The following is a 20,083-nucleotide window of genomic DNA, read 5'->3' as shown; positions in this document are numbered from 1 at the left end:
TCCTGTGGCTCCCACCATCAATAACTCCTTGTTTTCAGGAGCTCTTTTCTTTTTAAGAAAAGTTCAAGCTCCTGCTCCTATGTCCTTTTCTGCCTTGCATAGTCTGTAAATATCTATCTTCTGAGACGGTCTCTCCCTGTGTATCCCAGGTCGGCCTCTAACTCTGGCTTCTCCTACATGTACATCTGCTAGCGCAGCTCCGTCCCAACAACTTCAGGTATTCTAACCGCACACTTGTGCCATGCACAATGCAGACAATCACAAGGGAACCACCATGGTTTGTGACACAGGGAGGTTGCATGGGCTTCTCCAAGCACCTTGGACCAGGGTGTGTTCACCACTTCTCTGCATTCTGCTTCTTTTAGACACAAAGAATTCTGTCCTCACTCAGGAACCCGCTGGTGGTGCTGCAGGTTCTGATAGAAGCACATCTCTTTCTCTAAACCACTCATGCCCAAAGTTATCGACTAAAAAGTATCTCGATTCCAACAGAGCTGGGTCTGCTTGTCTGGGGAAGAGGGGCAATGTTCAGCCATACCCTGAACAGATTGACAGATACCTCACTGCTTGACAGTAGGAATGTACTGCCAGGAAGAGTGTCTTCTCACTTTTAGGTTCTAAGAAGTGATTATTAGTGTCAGGGTTTTGGCTGAATTGCTCTAGGGCCATTAATAATCGAAGAGCAGGAGTGCAATGAATGCAGAAGCATGAAACAAGTTTCGGGTTAAATAAAGCAGCCAAGAAATGAGCTGAGGGCAGGGGGGAGAAAAAGGTGCCCGTGTATGTATGTATGTAAAGAGAATGCCAGTTTCAAAGGGACTCTTTGAAATGCCTACCCTCCCTTAGGAGCACTAAGCACGAGGTGGCACGGCAACCAAAGGCTTGCCTCTTCTCTGTCTGGGGAAGGCACACATCCCTCCCATGCCACTTGTCAGAGTCCATTGACACTGCAGAGCTGCCAGTGGATAAAACTGAGGTCAGAGGAAACTATGCTGGCATCTTTCAAATCTATTTACAATGTCTGAAACAACTTACTTCATAAAGGGTGAGGCCTGCTTGTTCAGCAGAACTTGCCTGCTCACCATTTTCTTTTAGTCACAGCTAAGAACAGCAGCACACAGCAGCCTGGGTGGGTGGCAGCTCCCTCCTCTGCTGAACAGTGCTCGTGCTGTTTCTACTGCCTCCCTGGTGCGTGCATGTGTGCGTGCGTGTCTCTCTGTCTGTCTGTCTCCGTGCACACAGACATGCTGTTGCTACTGGCTCCACAAATCTGGAGTCTTCAAGAAGGGATTTCAAAAGCTCCCACTTTTAACATTCCTACAGAGCTTTGCAGACAAACTGAATGATGGCAAAGAAGCCCCTAAATTATGCCTGGGAAAGGCTTAGTTTGGCTATTTGAAGAGCATCTGCTTGGGAGGAGGCCACAGCCATATGTGAATTCTTTAGCTGTTTATAGCCCACACTGCCCCCTCAGCAGAGGATTTGCTACTCAGCCTTCAGCACATACCAAAAGGCAAGCTGTGCCACATACCAGGGAGGCAGCAACTCTATCAGCTGCTCTCACAACCCAGACCAGATATTTTAAAGGCCTGTCATGGCAACGCTTCTTGAATTAGAACTCATCCTGACCTTCTTGTCAGGAGCAGTAAGGGGAAAGGGAAGCCACTAGAAGCAGTCTTGAATCCCAATTACAAAAGCTGTATTGCATTTTGTAGCTAGTGCAGCAGGCAGGGCAGCTCCAAAGCAGTTGCTGTGAATGGGGCAGAAGAGCCTCAAGAAAGGTGGTGCGGTCCACACTCACACAGACATAGCTCTTCCCCATGACTGAAGCTCTGAGGCACAGCTGTCCTCTTCAGGCACTAAAACAGGCCCTTGTGGGAACCATAGGGACCAGAGACACACACATATAAAACTCCAAGTACACAGACATATTTTGACAATTGCATTTTTCATCTTTTGAGTTCTCTTGAAACGGAAAAGTCCGTTAGCTCTAAAAAGCTCAAGAAGGCTGGAGGGTCAGCAGTAAAAGGCACTGGCTACTCTTGCAGAAGACCGGGTTTGATTTCCAGCATAAATACACAGTGCACAGACATTCATCTAGGCATAGCCACATAAATAAGAATAAACTCTTAAAAAAATTTAAAACATTAGTATGAGTTGGTGACAAGTGTAATCCTTTTTTGTTAAAAACAAAGGCCATATATATATGCTGCTTCTCTTGACCCTCAGGAGGCCTCCCTATGGGGGGATACATGCTACTGATGTCTTTCTAGCCTTCCAAACCAGCTTTATGCATGCCAGCAAACATCCCTCTCATTCCATTTAAGATTCCTGTGTATAGTGCTCACCTACAGTGGTGCCTGCCTGTGACCTCAGCTGGGAGGAGGACTCTAAGTCTGAGCCTTGTATCAAAGCAAACCAAAAAGACCCAACAAGAGCACGCTGTACCCACCACCTACCCCTTGTTCTCTCTCTTAGTGTACACTGCAGGCAGCCACATCTGACCTCCCACCTACTTACTTAATAATTAAAATTCTAATAATTATAAACACAACCTATCTACTTGTTTAGTTGCAATCCACAGTTACTTTCATGATGAACACTTAAGTGAGCAGTCTGACATACTGTATGGTCCGTAAAACCTAAAATATTTACTCCTGCTTCTTGTAGGAAGTCTGCTGCCTCCCACCTACCATATGCCATAGCATTAATGCACCTAACTGTTCGCTGTTCATAACTATACCAAGAGGAAATGGCCTGGTCCCTGTTCCCTCCATCCCTCTGTCTTGACAAAGTCATTATGCAGCCAGGCTGGCCTCTAACTCTTCAGTGCTGGGACTTCAGGTATGTATCATTAACTCTGGTCTTGAAAATGGATGTCCTTAAAAATAAAATTAGACTTGGGGACAATTAAGGATGAGGAAGAAGCCAAGCTTCAAGAGGGAACTTTAGAGAGAGCAACCACCTCTTCAAAATGTTACTTCTTCTTTGTAGAGGAAGTAAGAAGGGAACTGTGGGGTTTTGATAAGAGGAAATTCCCCTCTGCTCTGTGGGAGCTATTCCTTGTGTTTGTGTTTTTCTAAGGTTAGGCAAACTGCTTGGAGAATACCGTAACCAAATTAGGAAACAAGCTGGCTGACATGTCCTAAGTGGCGGCTACATGTCAGGATGCAGGCAGACAGCGATGGATGTGGAGGGGTCAGTACCAGAAGGAAATGCTTGAGAAATCAATCTTAAATTAGACTCAATCAGAATTAGTAATTTTACTGGCTGTGGCTGACTGGAAATAAGGGGTGTGTGTACCTCCTAAAATGCTAGGTGTGGTGGTAGATCTCACTGTTCAAGTGGAGGAGGAGCGCAGAGCACACAAGCTTGAGGCCAGTCTGGGGTACACAGCGAGATAGGGAGGGAATGGACAGAAGACAGTGCTTCTAAGTTTCCAGAAGAAAGCCTCGTGGACCAATGTGCATTCCCAGGGCAGCGCAGGTCTTGAGATAAGCCAGGGCTATCACACTAATCAGCAATTTAATAGATCAAAAGGGTCAAAAGCCAAAGATATACCTAGTGGCAGAACTGTTGCTTGGCATAGGCAAAGCCTCAGGTTTGAGCTAGTGAGAAAAAAAAAGAATTGAGTCCTACAGAGAAACAAATAACAAAGCTCTGTGAACTTTCCATTTTCAGGCTGCCTATCCATCCATCTGCTCCACTTGCCTCAAGAGTGAGGCTCCAAGCTAGTCTCACGGCTTTGAAAACAGGGTCTAGGTTTGTGATACTTTACTCCAGCCACTTCGATGACTCTCTCTTTCAGGAATGACTTGTGATTCATTTCTGAATGGGAGCCAGTTGAATACAGACTCAACCAGCACTATCTGGGTAGTAACATTCAACTTTGGAAAGCCTTGCTTTCCGCCCAAATTTCTGGATCAGCAAGATTCTTGGCTGACCTTTATTCACTTAAGAATGTGCTTCACTCAGTTCCAGCTTCCGCTATGAAACTAGTCAGAATGGAGATTTAAAAGACAAAGTCAACTGCAGTCCTTACTAAGAACCCCCTGTTTTGGCTGAAGCAGCCTTCCCCTCTCTCTCCTCTCTCTCTCCCCCTCTCTCCCCCACCTTCTTTTATTCTTTGATACTTAGCTTACCCCAGTCTCTGGCTAGGGAGCACAGAGCTGAAACTTCACAACTATTTCAAAAGTACTCTATTAAAAAATGATTCTACTGACTTTAGTGTTTATGAGTGTATGGTGAGTGTGGAGGCCGAGGTAGAGGACTCCCTGGACCTACAGTTCTAGGTGTTTGTCAGATGCCTGACTTGGTTCTCTACAGGAGCAGCACATGCTTTTTAGGGCCTAAGCCAACATTCCATCCACATTCAAAGTATTATAATGGTTCAAAATAGCTAAGTGTTTGCTTTCTCTTTTGATTTTTCTTTTCTTTTTGAGTCAGGGTTTCATGTAGGCAAGGTTCCTAAAACTACTTGATGGTCTTTGCCTTGACTTAAAATGCTAAGATGGCAGATGTGCCCTATCGAATCTTGCATGAGCATGTACTTTTTAAAAAGTACTTGTGTGTGGGGTTGGGGATTTAGCTCAGTGGTAGAGCGCTTGCCTACAGTTGCAAGGCCCTGGGTTCGGTACCCAGCTCCAAAAAAAAAAAAAAAAAAAAAAGAAATAAAAAGTACTTGTGTGCTGCTTCTAACACTTATTTATTATCACTGACAAGATCCCAGGGTTTTAATGGATAACACTTTACACAGATTTTACGCTTCCCAAAGGCTTGAAGTGATTAACAGAAACCCACCAATTAAGACCTTCATTTATACTAGCCGAGAGCACTGAGGGTATCTGGCGTATAGGATCTCCCGGGTCTCTTTAAAAAACTGGGTATCCACAATTATAAGCCATGAGAACCAAATGTTAGCAATACAGACTTGGGCAGAGTTCAAGTGTTACTGCAGGCAGCAAGCGAATGAATAAGCAGATGAGCCCTCAACTGCCTCTACTGTCATGCTGGAGCCTGAATTGAGCAAGACCAGGACGAACCAAAGCAGCACCCCCTGTCTGTCTCTGCTTCTCCCCATAGAGCAGCAGGCATGGTTGCTACAGAAAAACCTCATTGCCCTTTTATGGTAGAAAAATGAATTACTTCCCAGCATTGAGGCCCAGAGATGACAGAAGGGAAAGTTGTCATTTGTTGTGGTTTTGGCAGCCACAGAATAGTGTTCTTCCTTCAGTTGCCCTTGGCGAGATGGCACAGACCAGGCTACTGCTAAGGAAGAAAATAGGCCTGGCCAACTGCTGGAGGCACCCTCCCTTACATTGCCTGTGAATGGACATGCCATTTATGAGGAGTGGTGAGCCTTGGTTTTGTGGAAACATTCTTTTTATAAAACAAGGCATGAAAAAGTCTTGCTTTATGTGAAAGGTCTGCACAGAGATGCCCAGAGGTTTGAGTTCCAATCACTGGATCCAGGTACCTTGGGCACAAGCTATGGAGACTGGGGTCTGGCAGGGAGGTAACCTTCACATGGCAAAGGGTCAAGAAAGCAGCCATCCACTGCAGAAAAGTCCACCCCATGAAAGCACAGTAATGTCCAAGGCCCTTCTGCTGATAAAGCAGTGGTTTGCAACACAGAGCCTTAAACTGTTTGCATTTCTGTCAAGAGGCCTGCAGAAAAAAAGCAGACTTCCCAGCTGCAGACACACATTGCAAAAGAAGAATTAGGCAATTCTCTGTAGGCACATTAAGAGTTAGGGAAATTAAGCTTATCTGAGCGAGAGAAATTAAGCTTATACAACATGCTTTCAGCTGGAAAACAAGCCTTTAAGATGGGGGGTGGGAGCACACAACTGTGATGCTCACACAGTTTCTTCTACATAAAGTTCCCAAGGACGGGGGTGTGGGGGGAAGCTGGCCTGTCAAACTGTAGGGACACACCAACTGTCCAGGAATCTGCTTCAGGGACAACCACAGGAAACTACACAGGAAGGAGGAATAATATTCCTGAGTGCCAATGTGGAGTTTGCATCTCAGATGGACCTAGACTGGCCTGTATGGCCCAAAGCCACTCTCCCTGGCACCTCCAGTTTAACTAAAATCTAAAAGATTGAAGCTTCTTTGGCTACTTCTTTGGCCTTCTGGGAACTGGGAAATTCCATGCAAATATTCAGAGCTTTGTTAACAGCTTGTTAACAAAGGTAAGAAGGTTTATCTAGGACTACAAGACCATGTGTTCTCAGGCTCTGACAAGGCTCCCTGAAGATCTCTATCTGCTACTTCCTTTAGAGTTACAGGTTCCCTCTAAAGCATCATGAACCCACTATGAAGCCTGTAATAGTTCTTTGGCATCTACAGAACTGACTTTACCTTCCTTTACCTATGACTTTACACTGTCATAGTTCATGATCTAGGGTCTTTTTCTGCTAATTGTATTTCCTCCCACTGTGGTCATACCTGTCTATCGGCTGACTCTGAATACAGCTCAGGACACATAATCCTCTAACCCCACAGTAAAATTCTATCTCTACCCATTTTATCTTACTGCAGCACACAGTCAGGCCAAGACGTGTGCTTTTTCAGGAAAGCTCACACAATGGTGCTTTCCTCAGTGTGACAAAGCCTAGTGATCTTTCCTTCCTGGGAGTCTCACCACTTCCCGTTGCTGTCTAGAGGAGTTAGCCTATTGCATTCCTTCCAGCACAGCTGCTGAATTATCAAACTATTCTTATAACTGTGGTGTTCCATTGTCTCTGTGCAGAAGACAGCAAAGGGGAACGAGGAGCAGCCCTGCCAGTCTGGGTAAGAAGTGGCAAAGCAAGGTAGCCTTGGAAGAGAGCACAAGCCCTGGCCTTGAGGGTAAAGGGGAGGAAAGATCCAAGTTTCTGAGAGGACAGTGGAAACCAGAGGTGTTTTTAGTCTGATAGGAAAGGAGAGGAAGACAAAAAGACAAGCTTCAGTCAAAGACAAGAAAAGAAACTGTAACATTTTACTGGCTTTGGGCTAGAATCTGGATCTGCTTCTCAGGCACAGGGAGCTTTTGAAGCCAAAAAGCTTTTCATAGGAACCTTTGATGGGAAATAAATCTGGGGGGAAAAATCACTTTTATGAGGCTACTGAGATTTAATCTGACAGACTTAGTCTGTTTTTGAAAAGCAAATGCCAATCTCAGCTTTCTAAGAACCATTGAGTTTGGTCTGGAAGGATGCTCAAAAATTGTCTGGTCTCTCTTCTGGCCTTCAGGTAGAACAGCCTGCATGTAAGTTTCCCTGGAGATGGAATAGTCAGTGTCGTCACACCAGAGCCTACAGGAGGAAGGAAGAAGGAGGAGAGGCCACAGCTGCTGCACAGTCTTTCCAAGCAGTCTCTCTGCTGTCTACACTGAAGCTCTGAATTCCATGTGTGTGGCTCTGGTAGGTTCCACCCACTCCACCTCTCAGGTGCTGCTCAAAGAATACCGGTTCTAATGGAGAATCCTGACACGTAACCCTTTCTTCTAGGATGATGAGCATTTGCCTTCGAGTAGGCAGTTGCTGCCATTTTCCTGTTACCAATTATCTCGTCTCAGAAGAGTACAGATTTGAACCCAGGACAAGGCTCTAGTAAGGTAGTTCCATTCCTTGTGAGGGATGTATACGCATATTTGCAAAGCAAAGCAGGCAAGGGCAGGGACATAGTAAAGTGGAGAACATGTGAGTGTTTGCTTTGACTTAGCTCTTTGTCGAGTGAGGCTTGAACCCAGGTCATTGCACACGGCTAGGTAGATGATCCACCACAGAGTTACACCTCTAGCACTTAGTGATGACTGGGAAGGAAAACCACAAAACTAGACAATATAAAGAATGCCGGGGCTGGGGATTTAGCTCAGTGGTAGAGCGCTTACCTAGGAAGCGCAAGGCCCTGGGTTCGATCCCCAGCTCCGAAAAAAAGAACCAAAAAAAAAAAAAAAAAAGAATGCCATGCACCAGCCACTGATGACCGACTCATGGCCAGTCCTAGCTTACCTGGCCCCTTCATCTTCTTCCACCCACTCCTGTACAACCATGAACAAATCCCAGACTGCTTGGGTCATTCATAAACTGTCAGTGACTATTTCCAAAAGATAAAGACTCTGCAAACCACACGATAAAACCTTCCCAAGCATAGACAAAGAGCGACTGGAAGCTCTAGGTTTGACTCTCACCGATATCACTTGCTGCTGTGTGGCTTGAATGCGAGCATCAAGTCGCTCACACACACTAGGGGAGAGCTCCATCAGATGTGTATCTGGACGTTAGCCTGAGGATAGTGTCAAGCTCCCAAGCCAGGAAGTCATGACTACACAACACAGACTGAGTTAACAGAGGTGCTGCCCGCTATGTCTTTCTTTCTTTTTTTCTTTCTTTTTTTTGTACTCTGGGCCCTGACCTCGGCAGATGAGATTCTGTTTCTCTCCACTACTACTCTGAGTTACCAAGGTTACCAAGTCATCACAGGTTCATTACCATGCAGTGCAGACACAGAGCACACTGTGCAATGCAGTTTCAAAGAAACTGGCATCTTCCCCTGTTGTGGGCAGTGAGGTTTTCCAGGCCAGGATAGCTGACCCTGCTCAGAACAGGGTAGCAGGCCGGAGAGACTTTGTTTTAACTGTGGCCTATGAAAAGGTCATAGGGCATGTGGGGGTAGTGAGTAGCAGTTGTTCCTACTCTGTTTTTTGTCTCTACTTCAGGGAGGACTAAGGGGTCAGAGGCCATTTCCATTTCATGGCTGCCACACTACAACTGGGAAAGAAACCTGAATTCAGAGTAAGTGCACAATATAGGAAGAGCACCTACGGTCTCTGAGTTACTCCTGTTTTGCTCAGTAAATGCTCTCCTTTTGCTACCACTTCCCTCCCATGTCCCCTGCCTTGATATACACAGCCCCTTCAGGATTGGGGAGCTTCCTGCCTCTGGTATTGCCATAGCAACAATATCTCTTTTACCTGGCAAAGCAGGAAACCCTGCAGTGTTCTGTGCTGAGAATGCAAAGGAGGGACCTGATCGCTCATGTTCTCTTTGGCACATGCTCTGCGCATGCGCACATGCATGCTCTCTCTTACAAAGCCCTTGCTCAAGGACACTGAATGAGATCACTAAAACAAATTGAAGTGCTGATACCTGGTAATTCACAATTAGTGTGAAGATAAGGTGGGCTGAATCGTTGTTTATAAAGACAGTTTGCTGATATCAACTTTTGAGAGATTGTTTTTAAAAAGACAATCAAAACACATTTTTCTTTCAGTGAAGCCATAAGCACAAGAAAAGCCCATTAAATAACTTTAGCAAAACATAAAAAGTGGCTAAGCAAATTGGTGTGTGGTTTCTAGAAAGATTCCCCTGGAAGTTTATGATCCAGATAGAATATGCAAATGAGATGGGGAAGCTAAAACAGTGACCAAAGGCACTCAAAGAGGGCAGTTTCTATTTTAACAGTGTAAAGACCCAAGAAAAATCCAGTCTTTGCCTGTAAGTAGCACATAGTGAAAACAGGAGATGGCACGTGTATGTATGCCCTGCTCCAGGGCCAGCAGAGGAAGGAGGGAATAGCAGTCTGACTTGAAGGGCTCCTGCTGTGGGGCAGGAGAAGCCTGGACTTCAAGTAAAGGTCAGGGCCTTCCATTAAGTCAAAAAAAGAAATGTGGGGGTTGGGGATTTAGCTCAGTAGTAGAGCGCTTGCCTAGCAAGCAAAAGGCCCTGGGTTCGGTCCCCAGCTCCGAAAAAAAGAAAAAAAAGGAAAAAAAAAAAAAAAAAAAGAAAGAAATGTGACCAACAAGTCACACGACAAACACATTTTATTTTATTTTTTAGGTAACAGAATTCTCCAGCAAAATGTGCTGTGAACTTTTCCTCCTATACCTTTCTGAACACCAGTCCCTGAAATTCCAATCCTTCTGGATACCAGTGGGAAACCAATGAGTAGTGCAAGAAGAGAAGGCAGAGCAGAGCTGTGGACAAGACAAAGACAACAGTGACAACAGCAGCCCACAGGCAGCCTTTCTCAGGATAAAGCTGTCCCTGGGCAGTGCGGGACAGATCCTTCTTGGAGCTGGGGTAATTTGGGTTGGTGGGGGTTGGTTGGTAGGAATCTTTATCTACCCTTCCTTTCTTTTTCTTTTTACGGTGTTGAAGATTGAACCTGCAGGCTTATCTGTACTGGAAAAGCATTTTACTACTAAGCTATACTATGCCTAGTCCGGGAGTTGTACGTCTTCCTTACTAATTCTGGTGATGCTGGCCTGTAATCCTAGCATCAGGAGGCTGAGGTGAGTTCAGGCCATTTTGGGGTATATAAAGAGTCCCTGTCTCAAACAAAGCCCAGACTGATACCCCTTTGTCATGGCAGACAGAAAGCTGGTGAGAAATATAAGGTGTGTGAAGATATGTTTGCTTCCTGATAGGACGGTGTTATGCCTGATCACATAATTTCATGGCAGTAACCTGTACAAACAATCAGGAAGAAGGCCCAACTTTCTAAGAATTCCTTTCATTACGGGGCTTGTCTCTCAAACTCACAGCCACTACTGAATGACATAAGCAGCAGACACTGGAACTTAGCGTGGTCTATCTTACACCATTTGTTTTTCTTAGTGCTGTGCAAAGTTTTCATTTTACAGATAGTGGAAATGTGATCAGGGCAATGTTTAGTATAGATCACAATTCTAGGAAAAAGAGGAACTGGAATCTAAGTCCCTCAAGGTAACCAATGTGCTGCCCTTTTTCTGCAGGTAGCCACGAGTTTAAGTGACTTGCCATATCCTCACAAGTACCCAGTACTGAGCTCACGGGACTTTCATCAATGAATACTAGCTTATGTATCGTCAACAGCCTTCAAGACAACTCTCAAAACAGATAGCTTACCAAGAAAGCATACCAAAAGGATTTGTGCTGTGCAGTGCTGACAGAGGAGAAAGACATGCTTTGTTGACTGACTGGAACAGAGGGTTCTGTGATCTGTCTCCTGGCAAGTGGTAACACTTTAACCATCATCACAGGCTACTTCACGGGTTTGAAAAATTAAGTACCATAGAGATGCCAGTTCCTGGACAAGTGGGCAAACACCCAATGCCCAGGAGAACTGCTGCTAGATCCCAGGAGCCCCCAGATTTCTTGTTGATTGCTGACCTTGTGTGGACTGCTCTAGACAGGAAAAGGCAGGTGAAATATAAAAACAAGAACTTTCTTTAGGGATAAGGGGGGTGGGGAGAGGAGAAAAGGTTTTAATTTATATTTTCTTCTCCTGTATGGGGTAGTTATCTTTCTCCCTTTAGACAGTCGTTACAAATAACAGCAAACGTGGGATTTATTTAACTCTCAGTGAGAAGATACAGACGTGAGGTAAGCAGTATTTACCCTCTGGGGTGGTTTTCACTCTCGGAAACACACACACCTGTTCTCTGGCTGTTCCAGGACTAAATAACATGTAAAGTTAGCAGACATGCCTCTGTGTAATGGTCAGATATCATACCAGGGCCAAGAAACACAGGAACAACAGATGTGTGTGCTGCTCTTACAGAAAAAATTTTTAAGATTAATTTTTACTTTATGCATATAAGAATCTTGCCTGTAACATATGCACGTGCACTGTGTATATATGTGCTTGGTGCCCATAGAGGCCAGGAGAAGGTACCACATCACTAGAATTGGAATTAAGGACAGTTTAAAGGTGCATTAGGAACTGAACTCAGGTCCTCTGTCAGAGCAGCAAGTACTCAACTACCTTTCCAACCCCTGCTATACGGAATTTAAAAGTGGAATTTGACAAAAATATTTGAGCAAAGTCAGTGCAACTCTGAAACCCTTTGCTACTATGCTGGCTGTTGCATGTCTGGTGGAAGAATGGCTTCCAGTTACGGCCTTGGGATATACCCCGAGGCTTTCCTTTGGGTTTCTGGCTCTACCATTATATATCACTTGGTGTCAAGCTTCAGTGCCACTTAGCACAGTCTCTGTAGTGACCAGCAAGTGAGTGAAGGGCTTTGTTCCATCCATAATGGACACACAGAAAGCACAAACACCACAGCACCAGAGACCTGAAGCTCTTCAGTAGGACCTCTCTGGAAACTGTAGGAAGAGCAGACCACATTCCCAACTCCTCCCTTTCTGACTCCATAATGCAGTGTGGATTTTATTCCAGTAAGTGAGCCCTCACCTACAGGCTTAGGAATCTTTCTGTCACCAAGACTTCTGGTTCTTGTCACTGTAACTTCCTGATGTAAAGGTCCTCCCTGACAGAAGGAACATGAAAACCAAGCTTCATCAACTTTGGATAATGTGAAGGGTTGGTTTAGTCCAGGAGTCAGCAGCCTAGCTAGGTTCCCCATCAGTGTATGGCCAGTAAGTGCCAATCGCCTGGCACCACAGCTGGAATTGTCTTGGCAATGACAGCTGGATAATTTACATTCTCTCCACACAGCCATTCAGCTACTGCAGGCAGCTGCAGATTCTGGTCTGCCTTTTTTTTTTTTAAAACAAACAAACAAAAAAACCCAAAAAACCTGGTTTGCTGCAGTAAATTCTGGCAATATTTCACAGACATTAGAGTTCTGAGCACTGAAGGCTACAGAGGATGGCATGGCACCTGACGACTGTAAAGAAGGGAAGCAGGGAAGAAGGTGTGAGGTGGAGATTGACAAATAAGCCAAACTCAAACTCAGAGATGGGGGATTACATAACCGATTCACATTCTCAGTGTCCACAGACTGAATCCAAACAGGTTTCTTCATGTTCTTTTCATATGACTCTTTACCATGGCTGCCTTTCTTTCCTTAATACTTGCTTACTGTGGACTGGTGAAAATTCTAGCCAATTTTCTAGAAAGCTCTGTGTGTACTGTGGAATACAAAGCAGACATGTGGATCTAAGAGGGTAGGAAAGAGATTCAAGATGAAAATGTCTGGACCTAAGAAAAAATATTCCGTAGAATACTGGAAACTATGTCAGAACCTGCCAAAATTTATGTGCTTCCTCTCCATAGCAAACACTCACACATCTACTGACTGCTGAAGCAGCGAGCTGAATCGAGCTGATGAATGCTCTCTGTAAGAAGAGTGAACCAGGGAAATGACGGCCCAGACCCACATTCCGCACATCCATGAGAGCCCGCCTATTTTACAGAAGGCACTCGTAAGCCTCAAGTCTTGAGGATTCGGGCACCAGGTCTCCTAGATGCATCGCTATCAAAGCCTTCTCTCAGAGTGACAGCTTCCTCAGACTCCAACTGGAGTGTAGCTTACTGGCAAACACTGCAATAACAAGGCAGATGCCTTTAGTCTTACATAGGACAAAATTAGCTCATGGCTCACTTTTTATAATGCAAAATCCTCAAGGATTAACTGCCAGTTCAGTCATCTTGTTGGAGAGAAAGAAAGCCACCTATAAAATTGGAGCAAGTACAAAGGAAAAGGCAGATGTCCTAACAGCACAGCCATCTCGCCATGAAATCTGAATGCACACACTAGTCTGCTTTAGCACTAACGTGAAAGAATTCTGCTTACAAGACAGTTGTGCTGACACATCTATTTTGGAAATCCCCAAGGGGAAGAAGGTACTTTTCTTATGGAATACTAGTGCCATCTAGTGGCAGCTTGTTTCACGGTTCACGCACGGATTCTGCATTCTATTCTAGGTTTGGTTTTTATTTTATCTCCCACAGACCCTTTCCTCCAAGAGCAGAGAAAGAATCTAGCACAGGAGTGGCATCATCTCCAGGTAAAGGTTAAGGTTAAGTTCTGAAGCAGACAGTCTGGAGCTATAAGGTCCCTGTGCTGCATCTCTTCACTGTGGGCACTGTTAAGTAAGGTGACTGAAGCAGCAGAAGGAAGCTGAGAACCACCCAACATTTTCACAGTAACCATCCCCTTACTGGGCCACTGTCCTTTCAAAACTGCATCAAAGTCCAGACTCTAAGCTCCTTCTTCAACCATAGTCTCTTCAGACTGGGTGATCTAGTCACTTTGCAAACTGTGTGCTGAGAACCCTGCTGGCAAACACACACAGTCTCCATACTTTATCCTGAAATCCCTACATGTTCAAAGCAACCTCAGCTTTTTCCCCCTGCTGAAATCCTCCGAGGTTCCCTCCCATTAAATCGCTGACGCAGTGGGTCAAAGCGGAAGGCTCACTTGCACCTTGTCCTACTCGCATTCACTCTAACTATATAGCCATCACCCGGGATCCCTCTAAGCCTGTTCCTCTAGATTCAACTGTTGCTGAGACAAGCCTGAAGCTTAGCAGCACCAGAGCTGTTTTCAATCATGGCGTATGTCCATCTTAGCAGGGGAACACAAAGTGAACTAAATGCCCTGTCCTTTGCAAAAACTGTGAGATCACAAGACGTGAAGTCCGTTTGCTAGCTATAAGCAAAATGTTGTATAAGCAAGTATCAAGAACTCTGAATCTGGCCTGATTCAAATTACTCACTGCACAGTAATTCCCATTTCCCCTATGCCTAGACCCAGTCATAACTGCTCAGATTCCTGCTACCTGTGTGTGGTTACTGCACATGAGTGGAAGGAACCACAGCCTCTGTCCTCTTGGGACTTGCTAACTTCACTTAAAGCACATCCTAGTTGTTTCACAGCACAGGATTTCTATCTCAAGGTGTGTATACACACACACACACACACACACACACACACACACACACACACAGTTTTTATCCGCTCCTCTGTAAATGTCATTCAGTGGTTTCTCCCTCACAGCCACGGTGGGCAGTGCTGCAATGAGCAGGTGGTCCATGAGGCACTGAAGAGTTCCTGTCCACAGGCTGTCTTTCTACTTTGTTCCCTTTGAGGTGTAGAAGTCTAGTTTGATGTCATCCATCTGCCTATTTTTACTTTTACTGCTTTCTTTTTGGTGTTATATACAGGAAATCGGTGCCAATGCCAAGAGTAGGTTTCTCCTGCTTTGTTCTCAGAGCTTTATGGTTTCAGGACATAAATTTAAATCTCACGTCCCACCCAGAGACTGTGCTGGTGCACTCCTTTAATCCCAGGACTTGAAGACAGAGGCAAGTAGGACTTGCCTGGTCTACAGAGTTCCAGGACACACACCAACCAACCAACCAACCAAACAAACAAACAAAAAACCCAACCCGGAAGAACTGCCAGATGGTGGTGGCACACCCCTTTAATCCCAACACTCAGAAGTGAGAGGAAGGCAGATCTCTGTGAATTCAAGGTCAGCCTGGTCAGAGCCAATGTCAAGACAGCTAGGGTCATACAAAGAAATCCTGTTTTGAAAAACAAAAACAAAAAAGTCTGCAGTCTAGTACAAGTAAGATGGCTCAGTGGAAGAAGGCACTCAGGCACAGGCCCAACAGCCCGAGAGGTTTTTTACTTTTATTTTACATGTAGTGTTTTACCTGCATGTATGTAACTGTAGTTTTGTAATATGCTTTGAAATAGTAAAATCTGAGATCTCCAGCTTTGCTGTTTCTCAAGATAGCATATGGAGGCTCAGGGTTCCATCAACAGCACTAAAAACCCAACCAAATCAAGACAAAACCCGAATCAATTGTGAACAGGTAACTTCCCCCTTCCTGGTATGAATATCTTTTTCTTTAGGCTTCTGATGCTGAACAGATGTGAACAGAGCTGATGCTACTCTACTTCTGCTTTTTGCTATGCCCCAAGGGTTGACATTGTTACAGCCGTAGGTTACTGGAGGCAGGAGTTCATATCACAGCATGTGTGCTTGTGTGTCTGACACCACAGAAAGGGACTGACTGTGCGACTCTTGTCTCTTCTTGATCCTTAGCTATAGCTTTTGTTCACAAGCTTCTGTTACGACAGTCTGCCTTTAACAAGGCCAAACGCACAACAGAAACATGTAAGTAATTAACCTCCAAAGCAGGCAAAATATTCCCTTTCTCTCGGTAAGCTGGTTATCCCACGCATTTGTAACTAACACAGCTTAGCTCGTTCTTGATCTCAGCAGAGAAACCTTTCATATACCCCAACTGTCCTGTGTTCTTGCTGCTGCTGATTTTTAGCTTCACTCCACTGTGGTCAGAAAAGGTACCTGGTATGATGACAACCTTAAGTCTTAGAACCTGCACTGTGACCTATCATTCTATCCTGGAGAAGGCTTCATGCATGCTTGTAAATGGGTCTTCTGCTTTCTGACAGGCAGAATGTTCTGTAGGTATCTGTTAGATCACCCAGTCTGTCCTCTGTTGGGCTGCTCTATTAGTCATAGATCTTCAACTGTTTGTATACGGCAATCTATAACTTCCTTCAGTTTTATTAATATCTGCTTTACATGTTTGGGCATTGACATTGGGTGCATATAGTCAGTCACCTCTTGTTACCTATGGACTGGATCAAGACCCCCTGTGCGAACTGAATGGGAAATGTTGTCCCACTGCCTTGGCAATTGAACACTTGGCCTCAGCAGTGGCGCTTGGGGGCAGTTTGGGAGGAGCAGCCCTGCTGGAGAAAGCATAGCTCTGGAGTGGCTTTGAGATCATAAACTCTTATCCTACACCATAGTTTGCACTGTTTCCTGTTTACCGTTGAAGATGTGATCTGTCAAATTTCCTGCCTCTGCCACGATACATCCTTGCCATAAAGGAATTTTTCCCTCTGAAACCATAAGCCCCAAAACACTTTTCCTTCAATAGCATGTCATGGTCATGGTGTGTTATCATAGTAACGGGAAAGTAACTAATGGCCCCTCCAGATATCCAAATTTACTGACAGCCTGGTCCCTTACATGAAATTGCAACAGCATTTGTACATAACCTATGCACATTCTCCCATACTTGAAACAATTTCTTACATGCAATTGTTAGACAGTGCAGATCTGTGAGGACAGATAAAGGGTCTTCAGATGTTTAATGCAGGAGCCATTTTCCCCTCAGGTATTTTTATCTTCGGTTGGCTGAATCCATGGATATGAAGGCTCATCACGATTTAGAAATGGTTATAATTGGTTTGCTGACCTTTTTAAATTATGCTATAATTCCCTTGCTTATCAACTGATAGCTTTTTCTTTAAGTATATTTTGTAGAAGTGTGGCCAACCTGCTCTCTTTTGGTTATCATTTCTACTTAATGTCATTCCTTTCAGCTGTAGCTTGCACAAGCCCAGCACAGGCTTTGAAGAAGCACAACCAGAACCTGATTTAAAATCCTTCCAGTCACTCTACTCGCCTTTTGTTTAGGGCCTCCTTCGATGCTGCGTTACAGCAATGGAAGGAGGAGCTTACCTTTGTGTGTGGTTTTTATTATTTTTGGTTCATCTGTTTCCTTTTTTCCTTTATGCTTAGATTTTTTTTTTAAATACTGATATTCCCTTTTTTTGGTTTTTCTTTTGCATATTCTCTATGAGTCTTCTCAGACCATAGAATGTACATAAAATATCTTGTATTTATAATATCTTTAAAGCCAATAATAACAATATTCATTTTACTTTCTTACATCCACCCTTTTTTTTTAAAAAAAGATTTATTTATTTATGTATTCGAGTACACTGTAGCTGTCTTCAGACACACCAGAAGAGGGTTATCAGACCCCATTACAGATGGTTGTGAGCCACCATGTGGTTGCTGGGAATTGAACTCAGGACCTCTGGAAGAGCTATCAGTGCTCTTAACCGCTGAGCCATCTCTCCAGCCCCTACATCCACCCTTAATATGACTTACATCACAAATCGCATGTTTTTGTTGTTGTGAATCCATTAGTACTTTTGAAGAGTTTTTGGATTTTTGTCTTTCAAATTCTATATCGACTGATTTATGTATAACTACCTTATTACGGAATTCTGAATGACCATACAGATTTTCTCTAACTTACAATGAACTTTAGATTGGTACACCTAACCAATCTAACAGCGAAGCTGAGTGGCACAGTTCACTGCAGAGTGGAATGCCGTTGTCTGCTTGTGGAGTAACTCAGGACTGAGTGATAACTGTAGCCTGCTGCTGCTGCCCAGCCACCATACTTATAAGAGGAGTATTATCATATATCATTGGTCTCACAAAGGATCAAGATTTAAAGTAGTCTCTTCAGCCGTCAAGATGGCTCTGTGCGTGAGGTGCTTACTTCTAAGCCTGATGATATGAGTTTGACCCCTAAATTCCATATGGTACAGAAAAAACACATTCTCACAAGCTGCCTGCCCTCTAACCTCACCATGTGCTTAAATAAGCGCACACACAGACAAATGAAATTTATTTTAATAATTAAAATTTAAAATAAAAAAATATGGTTTCTTTTTTTTTTTATGGTTCTTTTTTTCGAAGCTGGGGACCGAACCCAGGGCCTTGCGCTTCCTAGGTAAGCGCTCTACCACTGAGCTAAATCCCCAGCCCCAAAAATATGGTTTCTTAAAGTTGAAAAACCTTAAATCAGGAACTATGTGTATATTTACTTAACTCGGGAACTATTATATTTATCTATATATTATACAACTATTATATTATCTATAGATTTATTTACTTGCTAATGAACTTCGTAGTTTTACATGAATTTGTGTTTCTACTTAGTTTTCGATCCTAATACTGGGATTACAGGAACGTATCTGGTTTCTCCTCGCGCTGCCTTTTGAGCATGTGTGTGCATGGTCATGGATGTGTGTATGTATACAGCTTTATGTCGGGTTGTTTCTCAGGAGCCACTCACCATGGTTTTTAAGAAAGAGTGTCTGGCTAGGACTTGGGGCAGAGTCAGATTCTGCCTCTCAAGTGCTGAGATTATGGTGAACGTGTGCACCATACCTGAAACTGAGTGCAGGACCTCATATCTGTGAAGTACTTAACCCACCCTGTTCTCTTTCCACACCCTGACTGCTTCTCTCTTCTTCCTTCTCCATTTTTTTGTTTTTGCTTTTGTTTTAAAAAGACAGTGTCTCACTATGTGCCTTAGGCAGCCTGAAACTTGCTATGTAGAACAGACCGGCCTCCAACTCACACTGATCCTCTACCTCTGCCTCCCAAATGTGCGTGCCACTATGTCAGGCCTTCTTAACTTATTTTTTTTAATTATTTATTTTATGTCTGTGAGCACACTGTAGCTGTCTTCAGACACACCAGAAGAAGCATCAGATCCCATTACAGATGGTTGTGAGCCACCATGTGGTTGCTGGGAATTGAACTCAGGACCTCTGGAAGAGCAGTCAGTGCTCTTAACCACTGAGCCATCTCTCCAGCCCTCTTCTTAACTTTTGAAGAATAATTTTATCAAATACAATTCTCTTGGTTTGGCTAGAGGTTACTTTTTTCCAACACTTTAACCTTCTTCGTTTACAAGGTTTCTGCTGAAGAATCCACTGATTTTTATGGATGTATTACATTGCAAGAAAGAAAAGAAAAGAAAGGAAGGAAGGGAGGGAAGGAATGGAAGAGAAGGGAAGGAAGGGGAGGGGAGGGGAGAAGAGAAGAGATGGGGTCCTACAGTGTAGCCCTGGCTGAAGTGGGACTTGCTATATAGATGAGCCTGGCCTTGAACTCACAGAGATGTTATCTGCTTGCTTCTGCCTCTTGAATGTTGGGATCAAAGGTATGAACATTGGTCTCCTCTTGTTCTCTCTCTCTTCCTCCCTTGCCATCTCTGAAACTGAACCCAGGTGGTCTTCTGGAAGGGCAGCCAGTGCTCTCACCTGAGGAGGCATTTCCTCACTCGGAATACAATGCATAACTCCATTTAGTTATGGTTTTCTGTGTCTTAGCTCAGGTGTCACCTGCTCAAGTGTACCAGTGCCTCACACACCCAGACACCCACAGGGACATTTTACTATGCTTTTCCATTCCAAGAAGACAGAACTGTTAGGCCAATAGGTACAGCAAGAACCTGAATGGGGACAACTTACAAAATTGCTACATCATCTCTCAGAATGCATACAGGTTTCACAGGGGAATATTAGTATTAATAATGCTGTAAAGCGGGGTTGGGGATTTAGCTCAGTGGTAGAGTGCTTGCCTAGCAAGCGCAAGGCCCTGGGTTCGGTCCCTAGCTCCGAAAAAAAAAGAAGAGAAAAAAAAATGGTGTAAAGTTTTAGTTGATTAGTGTCTTCTCTAACTTCAGAGTTTTTTCACTGTCTACAAAACAAGGAAATACTTAACTC

At 44.1% G+C, this 20,083-nt stretch overlaps 1 protein-coding gene and 1 long non-coding RNA gene across 9 annotated transcripts in view; one reads left to right on the top strand and one right to left on the bottom strand.

Annotated features, from left to right (window-relative positions):
• Rnf216 (ring finger protein 216) overlaps positions 1-20,083 on the bottom strand; it is a 121,542-nt gene that overhangs the window by 59,396 nt on the left and 42,063 nt on the right. The gene's annotated exons all lie outside the window — the stretch shown is intronic.
• Positions 997-19,917, top strand: LOC120095834 (uncharacterized). Of its 2 annotated transcripts, XR_010056714.1 has the most exons (5): positions 7,066-7,409; positions 7,497-7,603; positions 8,708-8,783; positions 9,828-10,282; positions 10,745-19,917. It is a non-coding gene; the product is annotated as an uncharacterized LOC120095834 (long non-coding RNA). The 2 variants fall into 2 exon arrangements; XR_005491698.2 differs by having other exon boundaries at positions 997-8,783.

The sequence above is a fragment of the Rattus norvegicus genome, chromosome 12, assembly GCF_036323735.1.
Source record: "Rattus norvegicus strain BN/NHsdMcwi chromosome 12, GRCr8, whole genome shotgun sequence".
NCBI lineage: Eukaryota > Metazoa > Chordata > Mammalia > Rodentia > Muridae > Rattus > Rattus norvegicus.
This window is presented reverse-complemented; position numbering and strand designations above follow the sequence as displayed.